This window comes from Argiope bruennichi, chromosome 7, assembly GCF_947563725.1.
Source record: "Argiope bruennichi chromosome 7, qqArgBrue1.1, whole genome shotgun sequence".
Lineage (NCBI taxonomy): Eukaryota > Metazoa > Arthropoda > Arachnida > Araneae > Araneidae > Argiope > Argiope bruennichi.
The window spans coordinates 31,369,835-31,393,221 of NC_079157.1; the positions used below are offsets into that span (position 1 = coordinate 31,369,835).

A 23,387-nucleotide genomic window follows, 5' to 3' on the forward strand; every position below is an offset into this window, starting at 1 on the left:
TTAATTAAAAATCATGATTTTACGAAAAGGATGGCGGTTCATAAATTTACTGGTTATTTGTAGTTATTTGGCTGTAGTAATAGTATTAAACTGTAGTAATTCCTTATTTTAATGAAAAAATACAGCGAAATGTAAAAAATGTCGAATCTGTATGCATTCTAACGAATGAAGTTTTCTGTATTTATAATTTTCTTGAATATATTTAAAAAAATATCTCAACAAATCTATACTTAGAATGAAGCTCAATATGTGTGTGTGTGTGTGTGTTGTTGGCGTTCTACATGTCAGACCGTTTGACCAACAGCTACCAAATTTGGTATGTGTATACTTTGGATGTCGGGAATATGCACTTGGGGTCCCTTTCTTGAATTTTTAATTAGAATTTTAATTATTAATTAAAAGCTAACTTTTCCACCAAAATAATCTTCATTTCCCCACCGTCAATTTAGTAAGACTTCAGTTTTTTTATCACGATAATGAGGTAAGGCCTAACATTTTTCGACCGATTATTTGAAACAATTCTGTTTATTTTCTTAATGTTTGATGCATTTAAAATTAAACATCGTTAATTAATCGATCTCTCAGATTCATTCTGAAGTACTTTTGAATTAAAATAAAACATAATAAAGTAAATTAAGAATTTTTATTCTGCATAGCGTTACCCCAACTGGCGTAGAAAAATTAACGCATTTGCATTACCATAACTGGCGTTGAAAATTCACACATGCACATTGTGTTCTGATTGTTGACAACTATTTTCAACGGATGCGGACTTGATTTAAATTATTTTTGGGTTAGTTTTATGCTTTTACAATTAAATTGTATTTATGTTAGTTGTATATTTTTTGTATATGCTTATAGTTTTAAGTACATCCTTTTTTTAAGTAGTTTTTTTAACCTGTTTTCAACAATTATTTTAAACGATTCTGTTTATTTTTTTAGTATTTTATGTATTTAAAATCAAACATTGTTAATGAATCGATCTGCTCCTGATGAATCTGAGAAAATTTTGTTGATAAATTCTTGACATAAATTAAGAACGATATTCTTTAGTGCCCATAAGGTTTAAACCCTCAGTGACTCTGTTTTCAGTAATCATTAGCTTTGTTTCAGTAAAAAATATTATTATATTAATAATAGTTAATCATTTCTACTTTTATTTAAAACATAAATTCTACGGAGCTAACAGAGAATTAAAGGGATACATATTACGCTATGATTGAAGGCCTTTATAAAATTATGAGTGAATTATATGACTCTCACAATTTGAAGTTTTCAAATATTTTGATGAAGAAGCTATTAAAGAATGAATTACATAAAATATTAATTATTAAAATTTTAACGAGATTATTAAGATTGAAAAAAAATCACCGTTAAATAATTAATTAATTAAATTGATTATTAAAATTAAATAATTAATTAATATTTAAATATTAAAATTTTAACAAGATTATTAAGATTGCCGAACTGGCTGCTCGCCAAAGGCGGCTAGTAATAAAGAAACGCGCGTGTGTTTGCGTGCATGAATATGTATAAGTATGAGTTTGTAAGTGTGTGTGTAAATGTACATTTATGTGAGCATGAATGCTTTTGTGAATAGGTGATGGTGCAATAGTGTGCAGATGTTTGTGAATAGGTGTGTGTGGGTGTGTTTTGGCTTTCTACAAATCAGACCAACTAAATTTGAGCAAATTTCTGCAATAGCTTTCTAAAATATCTTTGGATAAAACTGATTTTTGCACCAAATTATGCCAAATATAAAGATAATATTGGCAACTTTATTTGATTGCTATGTTCTAGCACATTATAAATATCCACAAACTAATCTATTCATCAATAGAGAATACCATATGAATATCTACGCATTGAATGAATATTTTTTGCAGAAAATGACCAGAATTGTCAACAGCTGGCTCATAGATTTTGTAACGATATAAAGCACATCGCATAGTACCATGATTATCCGTGAGCATTTTGATAAATAAAGATTCAACAAATGCGGCATTACATGCTTCGTGTCCACCTGGTATGACACCATGCGACTTTTCATGATTCTGCTTCTTCGTAGACACTGTGAGAGTTTAATGAAGAAGATTCGAAATGGTTTAAAAAATGACATGAAGACATATTTTGAGATATTTGGGTGGATATATTTTGGGTGTAAAAATTGTAGTAGTACATTACAGTTGTTAGAAAATGTTTCAAAAGATATACCATAACTAATAATAATACTAATTGTGTTTCTGTATAAATTTTGCACCCAACAGTTCACGGTACACAAAATGTACCCCTTTTTCACCACAGTATCGAGATAATCATGTGCCATGTTATGTGTGTATATATAACATTGAGATAAATGTGTTTCCAATTATTGAATGTTAAATTGCGTACATAAACCAATGGGAAAAGTCTCCTTGTAACTTTCTCCCACTCTCTCTAATAAATGTATAGTATAAAACGCATGTCTTCGGCGAAAGGTGGTTACAAAATAACCCATTAGTGTGTGAATGGTCTTTGGCGATAAACTGCGGAAATACACAAGTATCATATAACCAAATATGTGTTTGGGTTGTATTTTTCCGACCGACTGAAACAAAAATTTGACACAGAACCATAAATATATTCACAATATAACTTATTCAATTTCATTTATTTTAAGTCAATGCATTTTTCTGTTATCTCATTTAAATGCTTACAAAAGAACAGATCGACAGACAGTCTAATCCTCGCCGGAGTTGTTTCAAAATTTGATGTGTGTGTGTGTGTGTGTGTGTTCAATTTAGATCTTAAATCTGTATACCAAATTTCATCCATCTTCTTCATTTCGTTTCGTAGTTATCAGCTAACTTATATCCAAACATACGGAAAAGGAGGATTTCTCTAAGCGAATGTCATTCACAATTTATAGAAACCTACAATTTTCATCCATCTAGATCAATGCGATTTTCAATGTTTTTCAGTTGGTAAGCAGATATAATTCCAAAAATGGGTTTTTCAGACTCTTAGAGATTAGAAGAGTGGAGAGTCGTTAAAATCTTTGATTTCGAATTTATTCCCCCAAATTATCTCCCATACCTTTTCATAAACTTGGCATACATAGAATTGGCTTACAATAACATTGGCTTACATAGCATTGGCTTACAATAGCATTGGCTTACATAACATTGGCTTACAATAGCATTGGCTTATATAGCATTGGCTTACAATAACATTGGCTTACATAGCATTGGCTTACAATAGCTTACATAGCATTGGCTTACAATAGTTACGAAATATTGACTTTTGGCTTGAATTTATCGTTTTTACTGAATCTGCCGTGCTATTTGTGGAGAAGTTTTTTTCTGATTAATCCTTGACGTGCGTTTATAGTATCCAAAAATGGAATTTGTATTTTAGACACGTGTTCCTCAACCGATCGAAACAAAAATTGGACACAAAACTGCACTTGAATTCACAAAATCCCGAACCAGATTTGATATGTTTAAGGTATTGCATTTTTGAACTATCTCATTTACATGTTTCTGAAAGTATAGACAAACAGACAGACAGTCAACCCGTAACTGGATTTGGCACAAAATTTAATATGTCTACATTATAGATATTTAAATTGTGCATCTAATTTTATTTACCTAACTTTCTTTGTTTTGCCATTTTAGTGTTAAGTCGAACAGCTGGACAGACGGACTTCCTCTAAACAGATTTTACTCAAAATTTAATAGAAATTTAACAATTTAGTGTAAAGATTGTTTACCAAATTTCAACCGTCTAGCTCAAAGCGGTTTTGAATTATCCTTGACACAGACAGATTGTCATTTTCTTAAAATGTGTTTTTCCAACTGAGGAAGATCTAAAATATGGAAATTCGTCAAAACCCCATTTCGATTTTTTTTGACGATTACTATACTTTATCTAAAGTAATTAAAAAAGTTAAAACCGTTCATAAATCTACATCTCATTTTAAAATGTAAATTTATTTCCAAAAGAATTCCTAAAATACACGTGAACTCTTGATTTTCTTTGGCAACTATATAGAATTTGAATGCAGACTTTGGATATTAAGAAACCACAAGACATTTTTATGGACAAGACAAATCAATGTATATCAATATTTATCTTGTTATATCCTAGAATTTTATTTCTATTCCTATGTTACGACATCGAGTCGAATCTATAAAGAAAGGCGGTGGTTGTATGCTAGGAATACAAATACTGCCCATGGAAAAATTCACAGACATTTTTGTGTTAGGTCTGCTAATATTTGATTTATGTATGGATATCGTTCCTTAAAACTTTCTCATGGGTACCAGACAGACATTTTTATAGGTAAAAATTCTGAAAAAAACAACAACAGCCAAGCGGTCTTTCAATATCTTATATTGAAGCATGTGAATTCCTTCACAGATAGTAATGAAGTTCAAAGGCCTTATAATATATTTCTCGGTATACTGAAATATAATTAGAAAATCAAGAAGCGATATGATATAAAATTTTGAAAAATACTGGTATAAGATTTTTTTTTCAAAACAAAGTTGCATTTTTTAACATAGTTTTAAAGGTTGTTAATACTGCATTTTTGTTTTTGACTTTATGTATTTAAATTTTTGTTGCACCATAGCGCTATAAAAGCCGTTCTAAAAAATTACTTCAACTTTTTATAACATTTAATGCCTTGTTCAAAATACCGAAACAGGTCTTTCTAAAATATTGATCACATTCGGAATGTAGTTTTGAGAAATGATTTAAGAACTTATACAAGCAGTGCACGCAAGTCTCCTTCCTCTACATTAACTTGAAAACAGCGACAACTATAGTCACAAAGTTAGTGCCTAGATATAGTAGCAACATCGCTTTAAACAAAAGAGATGTTATTATTTAGGAAGCGCTGCAAGACATGGAGCAAACATTCAAATATAAAATTGTAGAACGTGATCCATTTAATATGAAAGAATATTTTGAGCGCAATAATACTAAAAACAAAACGTATAAAATGATCATTAATTGGTAGCATTTTCCCGAATCTGTGACAACTCGAACCAACAGGAAAGAAAATTTTTTGAATAATAAATATCTCATTTAAAATAAAAATCTTAACACTTAAGTTATTAACGACCTTGTACAAGGTCAACAATTCGTATGTTGGAGAGAAAGAGGAGGGGGCGGAACACCTATATCACGGAATGTACGAAAAGCTTATGGAAGACCAGACCCGTTGATTTCACACATTTGAATGATTTAAACATAGTTATATACACATACATAATAGACACATATTTTAATTGTAAAGAAAAATAATAATTAAAGTAGATCTTATATTTTTATTCTATGCAAATCACAAAGCAGACGTAACAAAATTCTGCAAATGTGTGTGTGTGTATGTAATGATATTGTAAACTCTTAATTTAGCCCATATTAAAATATTGTGTTATTTCTTGATCTAATTTCACTTTCGGTTTAATTAATTCCGTTGTAAAAAATAATGCGCCATCAGTACTACGTATCGAGTGAAAGTGATACTTCCGTTGCCCTTCTCAAGGTCAACACATGTATTGAATTGGCGCGTGGCCGAAAATACCATATTAAATAAGACTAGTGATCATTTGCTCTTCCCTTTTTCTTACTTCTGCCTTTGTGCCGAGCTGCGTCTTCTTGTAAATAATTATGCTTTCCTGGATGGTGATAGAGAGAGAATAAAGGGAAATTAAAAATGCAACGTTTCGCCTATGTCTTCAAACCTGCCTTCTGCTTCAAACAAAATAACATTTTATATATATATATATATATATATATATATATATATATATATTAAGCAGTTTCATTATTCCACAGGGAAAATAGAATAAGATTTAGGGATGGATGACTATTCTTTTTTTATATATATTTTCCTCCAAATTTCTTATACATCCATAATATCTATGTAAAGAAAAATGACTAAATGTAATTTAACTATCTAATTGCAATTTCGTATAATTATGTTTGCCTACAAATGGATAGACAGATCAACATAAATGCATTTTTTTCCTTCGAATTTAAAGAAATCTATAATATTTAAGTATATAGAAATTCAAATCGTAATTTATTTAGTATGTTCGATGCTTTTCTAGTCATTCCTCGATTACCTGAAAATTCATGTATATACATATATAAACCAACCATATTTACATGCTAAATTTACATAATTGCCTGCTAAATTTAGATGAGGAACACAATACATTCCATAACACGTTTATCTCTGAAGCTTCAAATTTAAAACTTCGTATAAAAATGTTTTCTTTAGAACGAGAATTTTACATTTATTTTTCGCTTACCTAGTATCGGTAATAAATGCCATTTATATTATATTATTTAATAACGTCTGCAAAGCTTATCTCTATGCTTTTATTTTCTCTTTCAAGTTCAGCTGAAAACAAAAAAATATTTTTATTGCACAACAAAAATAAATAAACTACATAGAAGATTATGAATATTCTTCTTCGGAATCTAATAAAACAAATTTAATAAACTTCATCTACGCAATATATACTCTGCATAATATTCGAATAATTTTTTTGGAATGTAATAGGTAATCCAATTATCTTTCTATTTTGAAACTTTCATAATGTACGTTTCGACACGTAGTCTTTTATAATATAATTTACACAATAGATTAAAATTATTCGTTTTTAGGTGCGAACAAAAAAGAAGAAAAATTTCTCCCGTTTTCATTAACAAGATTCCAGACGATATTGAAATTTTTATTTTAGATAAGGATTATTTCACCTTATTATATTTATTTTAAAAGATAACTTTACCTTATTATATTTATTTTAAAAGATAACTTTTGGGAGAAATTTTTTTTTCAGTATTTGAGAAAAGCTAGAGTATTTGCTCCAAATTTGATGTTTGTTCAAAAAACATTTCTCAGGGCAAAACAAATGACTAAAATGGTATATATTTTGATAAATAAATTGTTAATATATATATATATATATATATATATATATATATATATATATATATATATATATATATATATATATATACAGTGTCTCACAAAAGTGATGGGACACTTGTGCTTTACAAAAGGAAACTGTAATAAAATAAATAAATAAACATGTACAAAAACTTTTTTGGGTGTGTTTCATATTTAAAGTTAGTACCAATTATTACATAACATGTATTTTGTCAAAATATTAAAATATTAATTTAATAAAAATACAATTGTTTAGAACGGAGCAAAAAATGGCTCACATAAGTGATGGGACACTTACTTTTCCATCAAATATTTATCCAAAAATTTTACTTTTTAAAAGGTTTTAATATTTTGTTGGATTTCCTTTTACTTTTAAAACATGATTTAATCTTCTTGGAATGGATTCGACTCATTTTTTTGTGATTTCTGGAGTGATTTTACCCCATTCTTCTTGAAGCACCGCTTTTAATTGTTGCTTTGAAGAAATGGTATGTTTGCGAATTCTTGATTCCAATTCTTGCCAAATATTCTCTATGGAATTTAAGTCTGGGGATTGTGGTGGTGCTTTTATTATTTCAGGATAGTTATACAGCAATCAGAGTCTAACGTTCAAAGTAGCGTTCTTGGGGTCATTGTCCTGGTAGAATTTAAAATCGTTATGAAGGTTCAATTTACGTGCTGAAGATTTCAAATTTTGCTTTAAAATGTCAATATACTTGTACTGATCCATTATACTGTCAATAAAAACAAGATTACCAACTCCAGCGGACGACATACACCCCCATACCATAACTCCTCCTCCACCATGTTTTACTGTTGGCACCAAGTTCTGTTTGCGAAATTCTTCCCTGGGTTTTCTCCACTCCAAGATTCTACCGTCAGAACCAAATATATTAAATTTACTCTCATTAGCAAATATAACTTTATTCCAGTAATCAGAATTCTTATTTATGTTGGATTTTGCGAAAGCTAGTCTGGGTTTTCTATTCTTTTCACTTACGAAGAATTTTTTCTTGGCTACTCTACCGTGATATCCAGTAGATCGAATTACCCTTCTTATAGTCTCAGGATTAACAATTTTTCCATATAATGCTTGTAAATCAGCAGCAACTTTAGGAGCACTCTTTCTTGGATTTTTTTTTATAATTTCGAACGAAAATTCGCTTTATTCCATTGGATAGCTTTGATGGTTTGCCAGGTCTTCTTTTATCCTGAATAATATGATTCTTTTTATATCGTTTAAAGATATTGAAAACTGTTGGATGACTCAAGTTAGCTGTTTCAGCAGTTTTTCTAATAGATTTTCCACATTCAATATGCAAATTAATAACTAATTTTCAAATTTCAGGCGAAGTTTCTTTTCGTTCAGCATTCATGGCTGCACAGAGCTAAAGAACACAAAAATTCCAAAACAAACTGGAGAGAAATACTGCAGACGATTTTTTAAATTATTTCCAATTGCTTTTGAGTAAAAATAAAACCACCAAAAATATTTTTATTGCTTATTTCAGTCGATTTTTGTTGCATATCTAATGGTGTCCCATCACTTATGTGAGTTATTTTTTGCTCCGTTCTAAACAATTGTATTTTTATTAAATTAATATTTTAATATTTTGACAAAATGTATGTTATGTAATAATTGTTACTAAATTTAAGTATGAAACACACCCATAAAAAATTTGCACATGTTTTTTTTAATTTATTTTATTACAGTTTTCTTTTGTAAAGCACAAGTGTCCTGCAAATGCAAATAATTTTTAAGTTTTAAATTTTAAATTTGTTTTTACCTTGTGATTTGCTATTCAGTTAGTATCAGCAGAGTTCGATATTTCTTCATTTTTTTTTAATTTGAAAACATTTATTGACTTTGAGCTTACCGGACCAATCAAAATAACTGATCGATCTTTGGTTGAATTTATGTTTATGTCAATCTCTGATTGAATCTATGTCTATGTTGATCTCTGTTTGCAATTATGTCTATGACAATCTGTGGTTGAATTGATATCTAAGTTGATCTGTGGTTAAATCTATGTTTATGTCGATCTCTGGTAGAATCTATGTCTATGTAAATTTCTGGTTGCATTTATGTCTATGTCGATCTCTGGTTGAATCTATGTCTATTTTCAATATCTGGTTGCATTTATGTCGATCTTTGGTTGAATCTATAACTATGTCGATCTCTGTTTTGATCTATGTCTATATCAACCTCTAGGTGAATCTTTGTCTAAGTTGATCTCTGATTAAATTATAATTATATAAGTTGATCTCTGATTTAATTATGTTGATCTCTGGTTGAATCTATGTCTATTTCAATCTCCATCAGAATTTCTGTCTAAATTGATCTCTGGTTGAATGTATGTCTATATCAATTTCTAGTTCAATCTATGTCTAAGTTGATTTTTGGTTGAATATATATCTATGTCAATCTCTGGGTGAATCTATGTCTGTGTCAATCTCTTATAGTTATAGTATTACATAACTTGAAGATACTATTATCATTAAAATTTGTCATAATGCCGTCAAAGCTAAAGAATTTCATGCTGAAAATATTCCAAAACAATGTCAAGCATATGAGAAAGAGGAATAAAATAAGAATAAATAATAATTTTCAAAATAACCTAAATAAAAATAATTCTGAATAATAAAAATAATAATTATGATCTAAATTATTTATTATTTCAGTTCTTTTTTCAAATGTTAAACTTTAATAAAATACCTTTAATAGCATTTCTAACAATCACACACATAAGAATAAAATTTGTTCTGAGAAAATAATAGAGCAGGTTTTCAGACTAAACATAATTTATTTTTTTTGATTTTTTTGTCAAAAGATGGTCTCCAATTAATTGGAGTCTTTAAACTACTGCATTATAATGATTTGGATTGTTGTAAGGAAAATCCTTGCCCAAATCTTCCATTCTCAGTTTTATCAGCCTTAGTGTTATGATAAAAAATTTAATTCCAAAGCTACCTTTCTATTTTCTTTTTTTAAGAATACGATAATGTTTCTATTACTTTAATTGAGAACTGAAAAAAATAATTATAAACTGACTGATTTTTTGGTTATATTAATGTCCCGTTTGAAGCAACACTAGGGCTATTTTGGGACGGACCTCGTAATTTTGAACCGCGGTCAGATGACGAGGACGACACCTGAGCTGGCACCCCCCTCTCCACACCACACCACACCAGCGGGAGGACGTTTGGTCATGACGGATTTAACGTGCAACAGGCCCCCTTACACGACGGTTCTTCGGTGGAATCGGGTCTCGAACCTGAAACCCTCCAGTTCCAAGACCGAGACCTTACCACCAGGCCACCGTGGCCCCGTAAACTGACTGAAATGCCTGATGCAATTATCACAGATTAAGATTAGATAATTTAATCATTCTTAAATATGATTATGATGTGGCGAAACAAATTTCGAAATTTACGACATATTTTAAAATTATCTTCTAAAATTCTATTGTAATTTCTTTATTTCTGTGGAATTGTTTTCAGTCATTTAAAATAAATATCTTCAGGCTTCTTCAGACAACAAAGCAGCTTCTTTTTCTCTTTAAAATATTTATTTCCTTTTTAAATCAAGTATCGGTAGCCTTACGTTTTTGGCTTCAACCCAAATTGGAGCAAAACTTTCAACAAACTTTTTTTTTTAAGGCAGCCAAAATACTTTGTGAAACAGAGCCACTACGTGGCCGAAACCACTTCTCATCAAGTTCCGAAAGATTTCAGTTTCTTTAAATGTCACTTAAAGTGATTGAATTTCATGACGAAAGAGTATAAACGTAAAATATTAAATAACAGCCAGCAATTTTAGGTATGGTTGAATACAGTCCAGGGCAAAATAAACTGATTTCATAGAATTCTAGAAAATAGCAATAAATATTTTTAAAAGCATTATCAGTGCAATATATTCAATTGATTGTAAATTAGGTAAAAAAATAAATCGAAATATATTTTTCGGTGCCATTTCGAAATGTCTAAAATATTAAATTATGCCTTCTAGATATATTTAAAAATTCGGCAAAAAAAAAAAAGTATCTGTTTCAATAACTCTATGTTAAAGAAACCTCATAAATAATAAAATTCAGTACGGAGATGGATAAATATATTTTGCGCACTAAAAAAAGATTCAGAGAGATTGCTAGTCATTAATATTTAAAAGAAAAAATTTTCAATTATTTTGTATGATTCAAAGTTTGCAATTCAGATGTAATTTTATTTTGCATTCAATCAATCAATTATGTAGAATCTCACTTAACGACTAAAAAAGATGATTCAACAGACTTTAAATTTCCTGTGAATGCTAAAACGTCAACTTGGTTTATTTTGTTAAAAATGATATCATATTCTTGCCAATAGCGAAGACTATACTTAAAAATATAATTTGGATTTTTATAGTTTATTTATCTTGTTATAAAACAGACCCAATGTTATTCTTTATGTGGAAAATTCATATAATATTATTTGACTTTTTTTACCTGAAAACAAACAATAGAAATTAATTGTTTGTTGCTTCTTTTAAGCAATTGCTATGTAAATATTCCATCTAATTATTTTTTGAAGAATCAAGTAAATTGGAAGTAGTTAATCATGGAATTGATATTCATTTTTCAAAACTCCACCTTACACATAGTATACTCCCCTGGTGGGAGGCACCTCGTAATTGAGGATGAGAAGCTTCCGGTATGGTGGTTGGTTCTCGCTTAAGCTTTAATGAATTAAAATTTCAGAAAATCCTTCTGAACTCCTTATTTCTATCGTCCAAAGTATATTAGGGCTGAATGTAGTAACTCAAACTCAAACGATCTGGCCTATTGTAAACAGCACATGCACACATTTTCTTTAACTATTAGAAATCTAAAATTATATTTCCAATCTAAGAAACGTGAATGTTTTGTAATTACTAGCACAATTGGTTTTATTCTATTATAATATATGTTGCAATATTATAAGTATTTGCTTATATTTATTTTCACAGAATTAAAATATTAAAGAAACATTAACAATAAAATATCATCATATATTAATAAAATTATAATACTAAACTAATCACATTTTAATAATCAATACTACACTAATCACTAATTTGCTAATCAACACTAAATTAATCACTAATTTTCGGGAGTAAAGACGCCCTGAAAAGTTTATTCTAATGTAAGAAAATTATAAAAAATATTAAAATATTTCTCTAGAATCTTTTTAAAATAGAAATCATTCGGCATATTGTTTTAAAATAAACTATTTAACTATTACAAAAAAAGTTAATAACAATCAAAATCGTCTACTTGCGATATCTAATACAAGTCGGAAGTCAGGGTAAAACACAATACCACTAAATAAATAAATAAAAAGAAAAGGCAGTGAAAAAGAAAAGAATCATGCATTCGAAAATATTTCTGTGAGAGAGACCTTTGAATAAAATAAGACCTCTATCTTAAAGAATATATCTTGACGGTGTGTCATTTTATTGATTTTACTAGACATCTGCCTTCGATTTGGTCATAGACGTTGGAAAGCAATTTCAAATTGAAATAGAAATAAGCTAGGCAGGAAATGAATTTGGAATCTTGCTACACTTTCCTTTGCGGTTAAATTGAAAGAGAAAAATAAATTGTTATATCACTGAACAAGAGAAAAAAACCAATTTGTTTTAAATTTTTACATAATGGAGTTGAGAAATACCAAAGGCAAATTCTGAAGGAAGAAAAGTGTTCAAATTATTAGAAATAGCTTCTGACAATATATAGGATCATGTAAATAATTGCAAAGTACTTTATTGATAAGGATAATCTTGCTTTGCTTATTTTCCACCCTTGATAATTAGTACAAATTTTGTATATGATTGCTTTTAATTTTGTTATTTTAATTGAAATTCTGGCAACAGTAATTTATTCTGTTCATATTAAAATTGCAATTACTTTTTTTATTTTAACAATAAACAATATAAAGCATCTGAATTCTATTTCAAAACATATTTGACTGAAAATTATATATATATTTTTTAAACCTTACTAATTTTCTCGTCTGTTATCATTATTTGGTTCTTCGCAATATTTCGTAGTCAGTTTCAAATTTGAAAAAATTATATCAGAATAATTCAGAATATAAAATAAAGATTTAATTAAATTGGATGCTGAAATATTTAAGCACATTTTGAAAATGAAATATTTTTCAAATTCAATTTTTTCTACTATTAAATCTGACTTTATTTTAAAAAATTGTATTAAACGAACGAATGCTAAAGATCTATTGTATCTATCGTTATCAGCAATAGAAATTTCATTAAATATAAACAGATAGAAGTGAAAAAAAATGAGTAGAAAGTAAGTTGCATTATTATAAAGTTATTTTTTAATATATATCAAAAACTGATTTTACATGCATAAAAAAACTGTTAAGTGATCGAATGCTTAATATATATTGTATCTATCGCTATCAGCAATAGGAATTTTGCTAAATGTAAAAAAGGTTAAAAAAATGAGTGGAAAGTAAGTTTTATTACTATAAAGCTTATTTTTAATTTATTTAAAATGATGTAAAAGTGTTTATTTTATGTCACAATATGATTTGACTTATTGTGAAAAAATATTACAATTTTAATTAATTAAAATTCTAATTTAAATTTTGGGATACCCATGTTTATAGAGAGAATGTACGATCCGTGAAGTGAGTTCGAGCTATAAAGTTTCCAAGGAAATTTCTGGCAATTTTCTTTTTGTCTTTATATGTTTCATATTTGAGTAAATAAAATAAAATAAACACAAAAACTAAATTTTGAATATATTTCTAAACAAAAATAGTTTCAGTTACAGTTAGACCTATTTCTCATGCAGAAATATAGATCTGAGAAATCTACTGCTCTTCATTCTTTTGTTGATAGTTATTAAATGATATTTTGCAGTCACATATTGTAATTTTATAATTATCATTCGGTAATGGATTTCACTTTGTAGCTAACTTTTTTAAAAAGTCAAATAATTGCTTACAGCACAGAAATTTATATCATGTCCAAATAAAATGTTTAATAAAATCTTTATTTTCTCAAGGAAAATACATCAACTATTTGGATGGTCATACTATAGCAATCCACTTTATATTCATGAAAATTCCACATCAAAATCTTTGTTGGCTAAGGGAAACAACCTCTGTGGAATTCCAATTTTGTTAAAATATGACTTTGAAATCGGAAAAGATTTATATTATGAAAGGACATTCTTTTATTTAGTCATTTTAATAATGTATACAATTTATATATTTCTTATTTTTGTATCAACGACAAACAAATTACATTAACCCATACTTGCGAGAAGACAGTCAATTCAGAATTGGAACATGCATTAACGGAAATGAAATTTGAAGAATATGTTTTTTCCTCTTTGATGTCCAGAAAAATATTTAAAATATTCACTTTCTTTTCTTCCTAAAATATAAAAAATAAAGATAAAATTCCATTTCAACGGCGAAGAATAAGTATTAAATAAGAAATAACAACTTGTAACTCTTAAAAATTGTATCACTTTGTTCAAAGATAAATAAATGTGTTTTCTAAATATTTACTAACTCTCAGAATACAGAAATGTAATTCAATCTTTTTGCAGAAAACTCACTTTTCTCAATTCGATTATATTTGAAACTCTATTCTTGTTTACATCTTAATTCCTAAGAGTAGCATTAAATAAATATAAAATAATATAAATAAAGAACATCCATACAATTAATTTAGAATTACAAACGTGTCTTTTATACAAAACAGAAATGTTTCAAAAGTAATCTGAAAATTTTATTCATTTTTTATGCATTGATAACAAATATGTTGTTGATTTTATACTTAATTATTTTTGAGTTAAATCTAGTAATGCAATCTTTCATTTAAGATTTGTTCATGTTGGCTTTTTAAATTTTATCTCACAAAAAAGGGATTGTTTTGTATTATAATTACTTATTTTTAAATTAGAATGGATTGACACAATAAAAGAACAATTATTTTAGGTATATACTCAGATATTAATTAATTCTCATATTTTTTCTTTATAAACTCAATGGTTACAATATGATTTATATTCACTGTATGTGCTTAATTTTCTTTTTATTCGTGCATGTTATTTAATAAATAAATTTTTAGCAAACACCAAATAAAGGAATTTTAGAATACTAGACAACATTTACAATATTTTATTTCACATTTATTTCATGATATTTACCTTTACACATTAAAAACTCAAAGCATATGCTGCACAAACGATTTTTAAAAACTGGCGAATGCTATTTTTTGCCAAACGATTTGGACCAGTTTTGAAAACTAACACTATACTTAATTCAAAATCATGATCTTGTAGCACAGAGGTAGATTGAAAAATATTTAAATTCTTTTATTAATTTATTCAATAAGAATGGCAACAATAATGATAAAATATCTTTTCCAATTGTGGAAACAATTTTTAATGAATAAAAAAATTAATTTTGATAATTATCGCAAAACCTTTACTAAAATCTTTTTTTCTCCAGAGAATTTGAGAAAAAAAAAATTTAAACAATCTATGAAATAATTTATATCTTAGAAGTAGCATTTTTTTTTATGAATTTCACTTCTATTTCTATCAAATAGTTTATGTTTGAATTACATATCATTCCTAATTTCTGGTTATATACAGTGACACAACAATTGAGAGTACACCTTACTTTTACTTGATAAATTCGACTTTCAATGTAAGTAACATATTACCGAGAAGTGCAACATGTTTTTATTTTTTACGCATAGCAAATGGTTTAATTTAAAGTAAAAATAAAGAATAATCGATGAAAAATTTCTAAACTGAAAAGTTTCAGAAGCAATTTAAATAAACATATGCAGATTTTTGCATCAAAAAGACTGAGAATACATCAATGAAATTTTTGTAATATCTCGCATACAAAGAAAGTGACAATATTTAGTTGCAAGTTCTTTGGCTTTTATAATGGCCTCAAAACGTCATGCTATCGATTCGACCAACTTTTTGGTGGTATCAGAAGATATATTAAATAGAATGATAGTTAAGAACAAGATCTATCAAACTTAACATTTAAAACACAAAATATGAATGTAATTTTTTATGTACAAAATCGTCTAAACATCATCTGTATTCTCAATAGTTTTAGGCAAAAATCTACATATGTTTATATAAATTGCTTCAGAAAATATTCAATTTAGAAGCTTTTCGTTGATTTTTTTAACTTTTAATTAAACCATTTGTTATGCGTAAAAATAAAAACGTTTGCACTTCTCGGTAATGTGTTATTTATAATGAAAGTTTGATTTAACAATTTTTTGTTCCTTTGTATATATTTTTAAAATTGCATTAAAATGTACGTACCTCATAACAATCATGAAATCAGTTTGAAACATTTACCTAAAGTAAACAAAGAAGAAAGCTGAAATACAAAACGGTAAAAATGAAATCTCAGGAAGAATAACAGACGGAATTTTAGATAAATGAAATCGCCTTTGCTAATTGATATTAAAAATAAAATAAGAGGGAAAATATGGCTCAGTAATTCACTTCTTAATAGAATGAGTTGAAGAAAAGCTACAAATTATCAGAGTTAATGGGCTACATGATTAGAAGTTATTTATTTAAGAATCTGGTGAAATTAGCCGACATTCATAAATATTATAAACTGTTTTTTATCGCAAATTACTTCCCTTCCTTAATGGTTTAATGCATTTAATAGGCCGAAGATTTTCCTTTTACTTTGTTAAGGAGCACTTCTTAAAAGTGATTTATTCGCGAAGTTATAAATATTTGTTTTGGAAGCCTCAAACAAGTTATTAGTATTTAATGCATGAAAAACAAACAACAGTTTTGCTATCTTTAGAGTGATTAAAAGAGCACTTTCTTGGTATTAGAAGCCGCGTTCTGTATTCTGTGCTAGAAAATTTAATTTTATTTCAAAGCCAGGCAGTTTATTCATTTAGATAAATATTTGCTAAAAATTTCAATTAAATGTAGTTTGTAACTTTGTCTTAAAGGGTCATTTATTCAGCAAAAGGGTTTTAACTATCAAATTTTGATAGTTATATAACTCATACTATTTTAGAAGATTAATGCCATCAATTTCATAATGTTATGCATTTATCTAATCTTTTATAAATATCTTTATATCAAGAATTATATATCATATTAAATTGTCGTAGTGTTCAAAAATGGATGCTCGTGGAATGACCTTATGAGTGACTGTAAGCATAGTGTTTATGATTTTTCTTAAGGTTCCCAATTTTATGCGAATAGCACCTTTATTTGAGAATCTGAGAGAAAGTTTTGGGGAAAGAACGTCACCTGTTTTGAATTATTTTGAAATGTACGTTATAGAAAGTAATGTATAAAATAATATTTCTTTACTCAGAATTTCATAGAAATGTATTTTCTTTGTGTAACTAACACAAATCATTTATTCTTCCAACTCATATCCTTTTTGAGCAATTATTAACATATTAACTTTGGAAAAGATATTTATATTCATATTCTTTCAGTTCATATTCTTTTTCAGCAATTGTAAACATATTAACTTTGACAAAGATATTTATATTCATAGAGCTTATATCCTTTTTAAGTAACTGTTAGTAAATTAACTGTGATAAAGATATTTATAATCATCCAGCTCATATCCTTTTTGAGCAATTGTTAACATATTATTTTAGCAAATATATTTATAATCATCCAGCTCATATCCTTTTTGAGCAATTGTTAACATATTATTTTAGCAAATATATTTATATTCATCTAGTTGATATCCTTTTTGAGCAATTGTTAACATATTACTTTGCACATTTATATTCATCGAGCTCATATCCTTTTTGAGCAACTGTTAGCATATTAACTTTTAGAAAGATATTTATATTCATCGAACTCACATCCGTTTTGAGCCATTGTTAACATTAACTTTTGCAAAGATATTTACATTCATCAAGCTCATATCTGTTTTTAAGTAACTGTTAGTAAATTTACTTTGGCAAAGATATTTATAATCATCCGGTTCATATCCTTTTTGAACAACTGTTAACATATTAACTTTGACAAAGAATTTATATTCATCCACTTCATATCCTTTTTGAGCGATTGTTAACATATTAACTTTAGCAAAGATATTTATATTCATCCAGGTCCCATCCTTTTAAAGCAACAATTACCATATTAACTTTGGTAAAAATATTTATATTCATCCAGTTGATATCCTTTGTGAGCAATTGTTAACATATTACTTTGCACATCTATATTCATGAGCTCATATCCTTTTTGAATAACTGTTAGCATATTAACTTTTAGAAAGAGATTTATATTCATCGAACTCACCGCCGTTCTGAGCCATTGTATTTTTACAAAGATATTTATATTCATCAAGCTTATATCTGTTTTGAGCAATTGTTAACATATTAATTTTGGCAAATTTTTTCATTCCTTTTCGAGCAACATTTAACATATTAACTTTGCATATTTATATTCACCGAGCTCTTATGCTTTTTGAGCAATTGTTAACATATTAATTTTGGCAAATTTTTTCATTCCTTTTCGAGCAACATTTAACATATTAACTTTGCATATTTATATTCACCGAGCTCTTATGCTTTTTGAGCAATTGTTAACATATTAATTTTGGCAAATTTTTTCATTCCTTTTCGAGCAACATTTAACATATTAACTTTGCATATTTATATTCACCGAACTCTTATGCTTTTTGAGCAATTGTTAACATATTAATTTTGGCAAATTTTTTCATTCCTTTTCGAGCAACATTTAACATATTAACTTTGCATATTTATATTCACCGAGCTCTTATGCTTTTTGAGCAATTGTTAACATATTAATTTTGGCAAATTTTTTCATTCCTTTTCGAGCAACATTTAACATATTAACTTTGCATATTTATATTCACCGAGCTCTTATGCTTTTTGAGCAATTGTTAACATATTAATTTTGGCAAATTTTTTCATTCCTTTTCGAGCAACATTTAACATATTAACTTTGCATATTTATATTCACCGAACTCTTATGCTTTTTGAGCAATTGTTAACATATTAATTTTGGCAAATTTTTTCATTCCTTTTCGAGCAACATTTAACATATTAACTTTGCATATTTATATTCACCGAGCTCTTATGCTTTTTGAGCAATTGTTAACATATTAATTTTGGCAAATTTTTTCATTCCTTTTCGAGCAACATTTAACATAACATAACGCCATCCTGTGCCCCCGGTGCCTATAACACTAAGTTATCTAACCAGTTGGATGAGCACAAGATGGAAGGGAAAAAGAAAAAAAAAGAAAGAAGATAAAAAGAAAGAGACGACAGACCATCCAGGGTTCTCCAGAAAGAATCACATTGGTGTCAAATCCTACATGACTATATTCAATTTTTTGGTGATGTAATAACTGGATAGAGGGGAAAAGAATACTTAAACAAATGGTGACTTTGAGTTGAACTTACAGGGAAATGAGATTACTAACTGAAAAATTGATAATTTACATTGAGAATATCTGTATGACATATATTAGCATATAAGTAATCACTAAAGAGTCAGAAATCTGTGGCGTCCGTCTGAATCCTGTGGTTTTGATTTCCTTCTCGAGAACTGCACTTTTGAGGGACTTTTGAAGTTATAATTTCGGCTGATTTTGACATGTGGCATTTTGGTCTCAGCTAATGTGTAGTCTTGAATAGGTCTTGGTATTTGTGAATATGGTTTACTATGGAGTGGATCTTGCCACGTGAAAGGGTATTCGATGCAACTCTCCTGTACCATTCTTCTTCGAGACTTGTTTCTGGCTTTCTCATGTGCCATGACAGAGTCAGTAGGCATTCGGTGGCATAGTGAATTGGGGATCCTATCTCCCCACAGCTACAGTAAGGAGAGTTGGCCAGATGGAATCTGTGTAGGTATGTCGGGAATGGACCGTGTCCAGTGAAGAAAAGGACATCCGTTCTGTTCCAGTTGGCAGCGTATAGAGAAACTTTCGGTATTATATTGAATGTGGAGCGGCCTGTTTCGCCTTCTTCCCATTCCTTTTGCCATATTGTCATCATATCGGTTTGGAGGATGTTCTTCAGGTGACATCTTGGGAGCTTCATTATATTCCGATCTTGATTAGCATTAGCCGCTGTTTTGGCTAGTTTGTCAGCCGCTTCATTCCCTTCATAGCCTACATGTGCCTTGATCCATGAGATTTTAATGTGAGGGTTTGCAAGAAGAAGGGTAAATGTATCTCTTGCTAATTGGCTATTGGATTTTGGAGAACTTGAGGCTTGTATACTTGCTTTATTGTCGACGTAAATAGTAACTGGATCTGATGTAGGAAGAGAGGTTGCGTATTTGACTGCTCTGTTGAGTGCTAGTAATTCAGCTTGGAAGACCGTGTTTTCTTTCAATAGGCTGGTTGACCATTGGTGTATAGTCACTGCATCCTGCATGACACAAAATGCAGCCCCAACTCCTGCTGAGGATTTTGATCCATCTGTATAGATCCCGAGTACTACATTCTGAGACCCACCGTCTTTCAACGAAATTTGATGTGCTTGGAGATGTTTGGAAGGATGTGACGTCCAGCCCGTAGCTCTGTATTCATACTCGTGTGGGCTGATATGTGGCATATCATGTACGATTCCACGGAGTCTGTACAGTTCAGTCATTCTTGCCATCATTTGAAGCTTCAGATGTAGTGGTGGCAAGCCAAGGATAACCTGAAGTGCTGCAGTAGGCGTGGTCTTGTATGCTCCCGTAATTGCTAACAGAAAGCTTCTTTGGATGGAAGAGAGCTTTCTTGCTAATCTAACCGTTGGGTGAAGGCACCAAACTCCAGCTCCGTGTGCAAGCATCCTTTCAATGACTGTCCTGTACAAAATTTTTCTGTGTCGAAGTGTTATCCCCCAAGATTTGCCAGCTATTTTGAGAAAATTGAATTGTTGTTGTTGCGCTTTCAATGCTAAATGCTTGAGGTGGGTATTCCAATTCAATTTATCATCAATATGGACACCTAGGTATTTAATGGCATGCGTCTGCTTTATTCTTTCTCCCTGCCAATAGATTCTGGGTCCTGCTACCCATTTACTAAACAGAATAAAGTTGGATTTCCCCGTGGACACTTCTAGATTGTTTATGTCAGCCCAGGATATAAATTGTGCTATTGATTCTTGGGTATTTTGTCTTATATTTTCTTTTGTTTTGGCTTTAATGACCAGAGAGCAACATTTAACATATTAACTTTGCATATTTATATTCATCGAGTTCTTATGCTTTTTGAGCAATTGTTAACATATTAATTTTGGCAAATTTTTTCATTCCTTTTCGAGCAACATTTAACATATTAACTTTGCATATTTATATTCATCGAGCTCTTATGCTTTTTGAGCAATTGTTAACATATTAATTTTGGCAAATTTTTTCATTCCTTTTCGAGCAACATTTAACATATTAACTTTGCATATTTATATTCACCGAGCTCTTATGCTTTTTGAGCAATTGTTAACATATTAACTTTGGTAATTTTTATCCATACAGCTCATATCTTTTTTGAACAACTGTTAAAATATTAATCTTGATAAACATATTTATGATTTCATTTTTCTCGTCTAGTAATCATGTATATGCTATAATGCATACTGAAAATGAAACAGCATAGAATTAACAAAAAAAAAAAAGAGCTTTGAGAATTTATAATAGGGGAAATTAAATAATCTTAAGTTGAGTCACAATTTGGGAAATTACATGCATATGTATGGAAATAACTTTTTTGAAATATTAAGTTAAACATCACCTAGATATTTTGGTTTATGAATATAGTCATGAAATAAATAGCATTAAATTATCTAAACACTATAAATATTGAACTATTATTATTATTATTTTAGAATTTAAATTTTTTACAAATTTATTAAATAAATTAAATTGTAAATAATCTTACGGTACTCTCTTGTGGTTAATTTCAGTGCAATGTGCTATATAATTATCTAAACTGTATGGATTTTGTATAATTACTGTTAGAATTAAATGTAACATAATTATGGTGCAATAATTTTTACATTTTAAGAACTTAATAAGATACAAACAAGGAATCTCAATACGGTACTCTTTTGTGGATAATTTTAGTAAAATGTTTATTATAATTATCTAATAATAAACATTATAACTATATATTATAATTATCTATTAATAATTATCTAAGCTGTATTGTTTTTGAATAATATTAAATAATTTTTAAAATTTAACAATGGGGCATATAATTATTTAAACTGTATGGTTTTCGAATAATTAGTGTTAGAATTAAATAATTTTGCAAATTTAACAATTAAAAATGCCAAATTAACATTATAAATATTTGTAATTTATTCATGGCTTGATATTTTTTTCATCTTTAGAGTTTGGTAATATATAATTATTGAACCTAAATATGTTATTCTCTTGGGGTTAATTTCAGTGCAATGGGTCATATAATTATTTAAACTGTATGGTTTTTGAATAATTACTATTAGAATTAAATAATTTTAGAAATTTAAGAAATAAAAATGTCAAATTAACATTACAAATATTTGTAATTTATTTGTGGTGTGATATTTTTTTTCATCTTTAGAGTTTGATAATATATAATCGGTGAACCTAAATACGTTATTCTTTTGGGGTTACTTTCAGTGCAATGGCTCATATAATTATTTAAACTGTATGATTTTTGAATAATTACTATTAGAATTAAACAATTTTGGAAATTTATGAAATAAAAAGGTCAAATTAACATTATGGTGCGATTATAACATTATTTATTATTACATTATTTATAACATTATTATATAACATTATTTATGGTGCAATATTTTTGTCCTCTTTAGAGCTTAGTAAGATACAAACGTAAAATCTATATAGAGTTTCTTTTGTGTTTAATTTCCCCGGCAATATGCCATATAATTAACTAAACTGTGATGTGTGAATTATTTATTATTAGTATTAGATAATATTGCAAATTTAATAAATAAAAATGTAAAATTAACATTACAAATATCTTTAACTTTATTATGATATAAGAATTTTTAAGTGTTTAAGAGCTTGATAACTTACAAATATGAAATTTAAATACGGTACTCTTTTGTGATTCATTTCAGCGCAAGGTACCGCATAATTCTATACATTTTATGATTTTTTAATTATTACTATCATAATTAAATAATTTTGCAAATTTAATAAATAATGATATAAAATTAACGTTGCAAATATTTTTAATTGTGATGCAATAATATTATTCTCTTTTGTGCGTAATAAGAAAAATACGAAAAGATGAATTCATATTTTTGTAGCTAATTTCCATGCAATCGGGACACATGAATTTTACAAACATTTTACAGTTTATGTATGGAAACTTTCAAACCCCCAAATTTCCATATTAATAAATTCTTACAGTTCGCCTTTATATTAGA

General features: G+C 28.4%; 1 protein-coding gene across 1 annotated transcript in view; it reads left to right on the forward strand.

Moving 5' to 3' along the window:
- The window catches only part of LOC129975336 (potassium voltage-gated channel subfamily KQT member 1-like), a 620,836-nt gene that overhangs the window by 242,497 nt on the left and 354,952 nt on the right, over positions 1-23,387 (forward strand). The window lies entirely within an intron of this gene.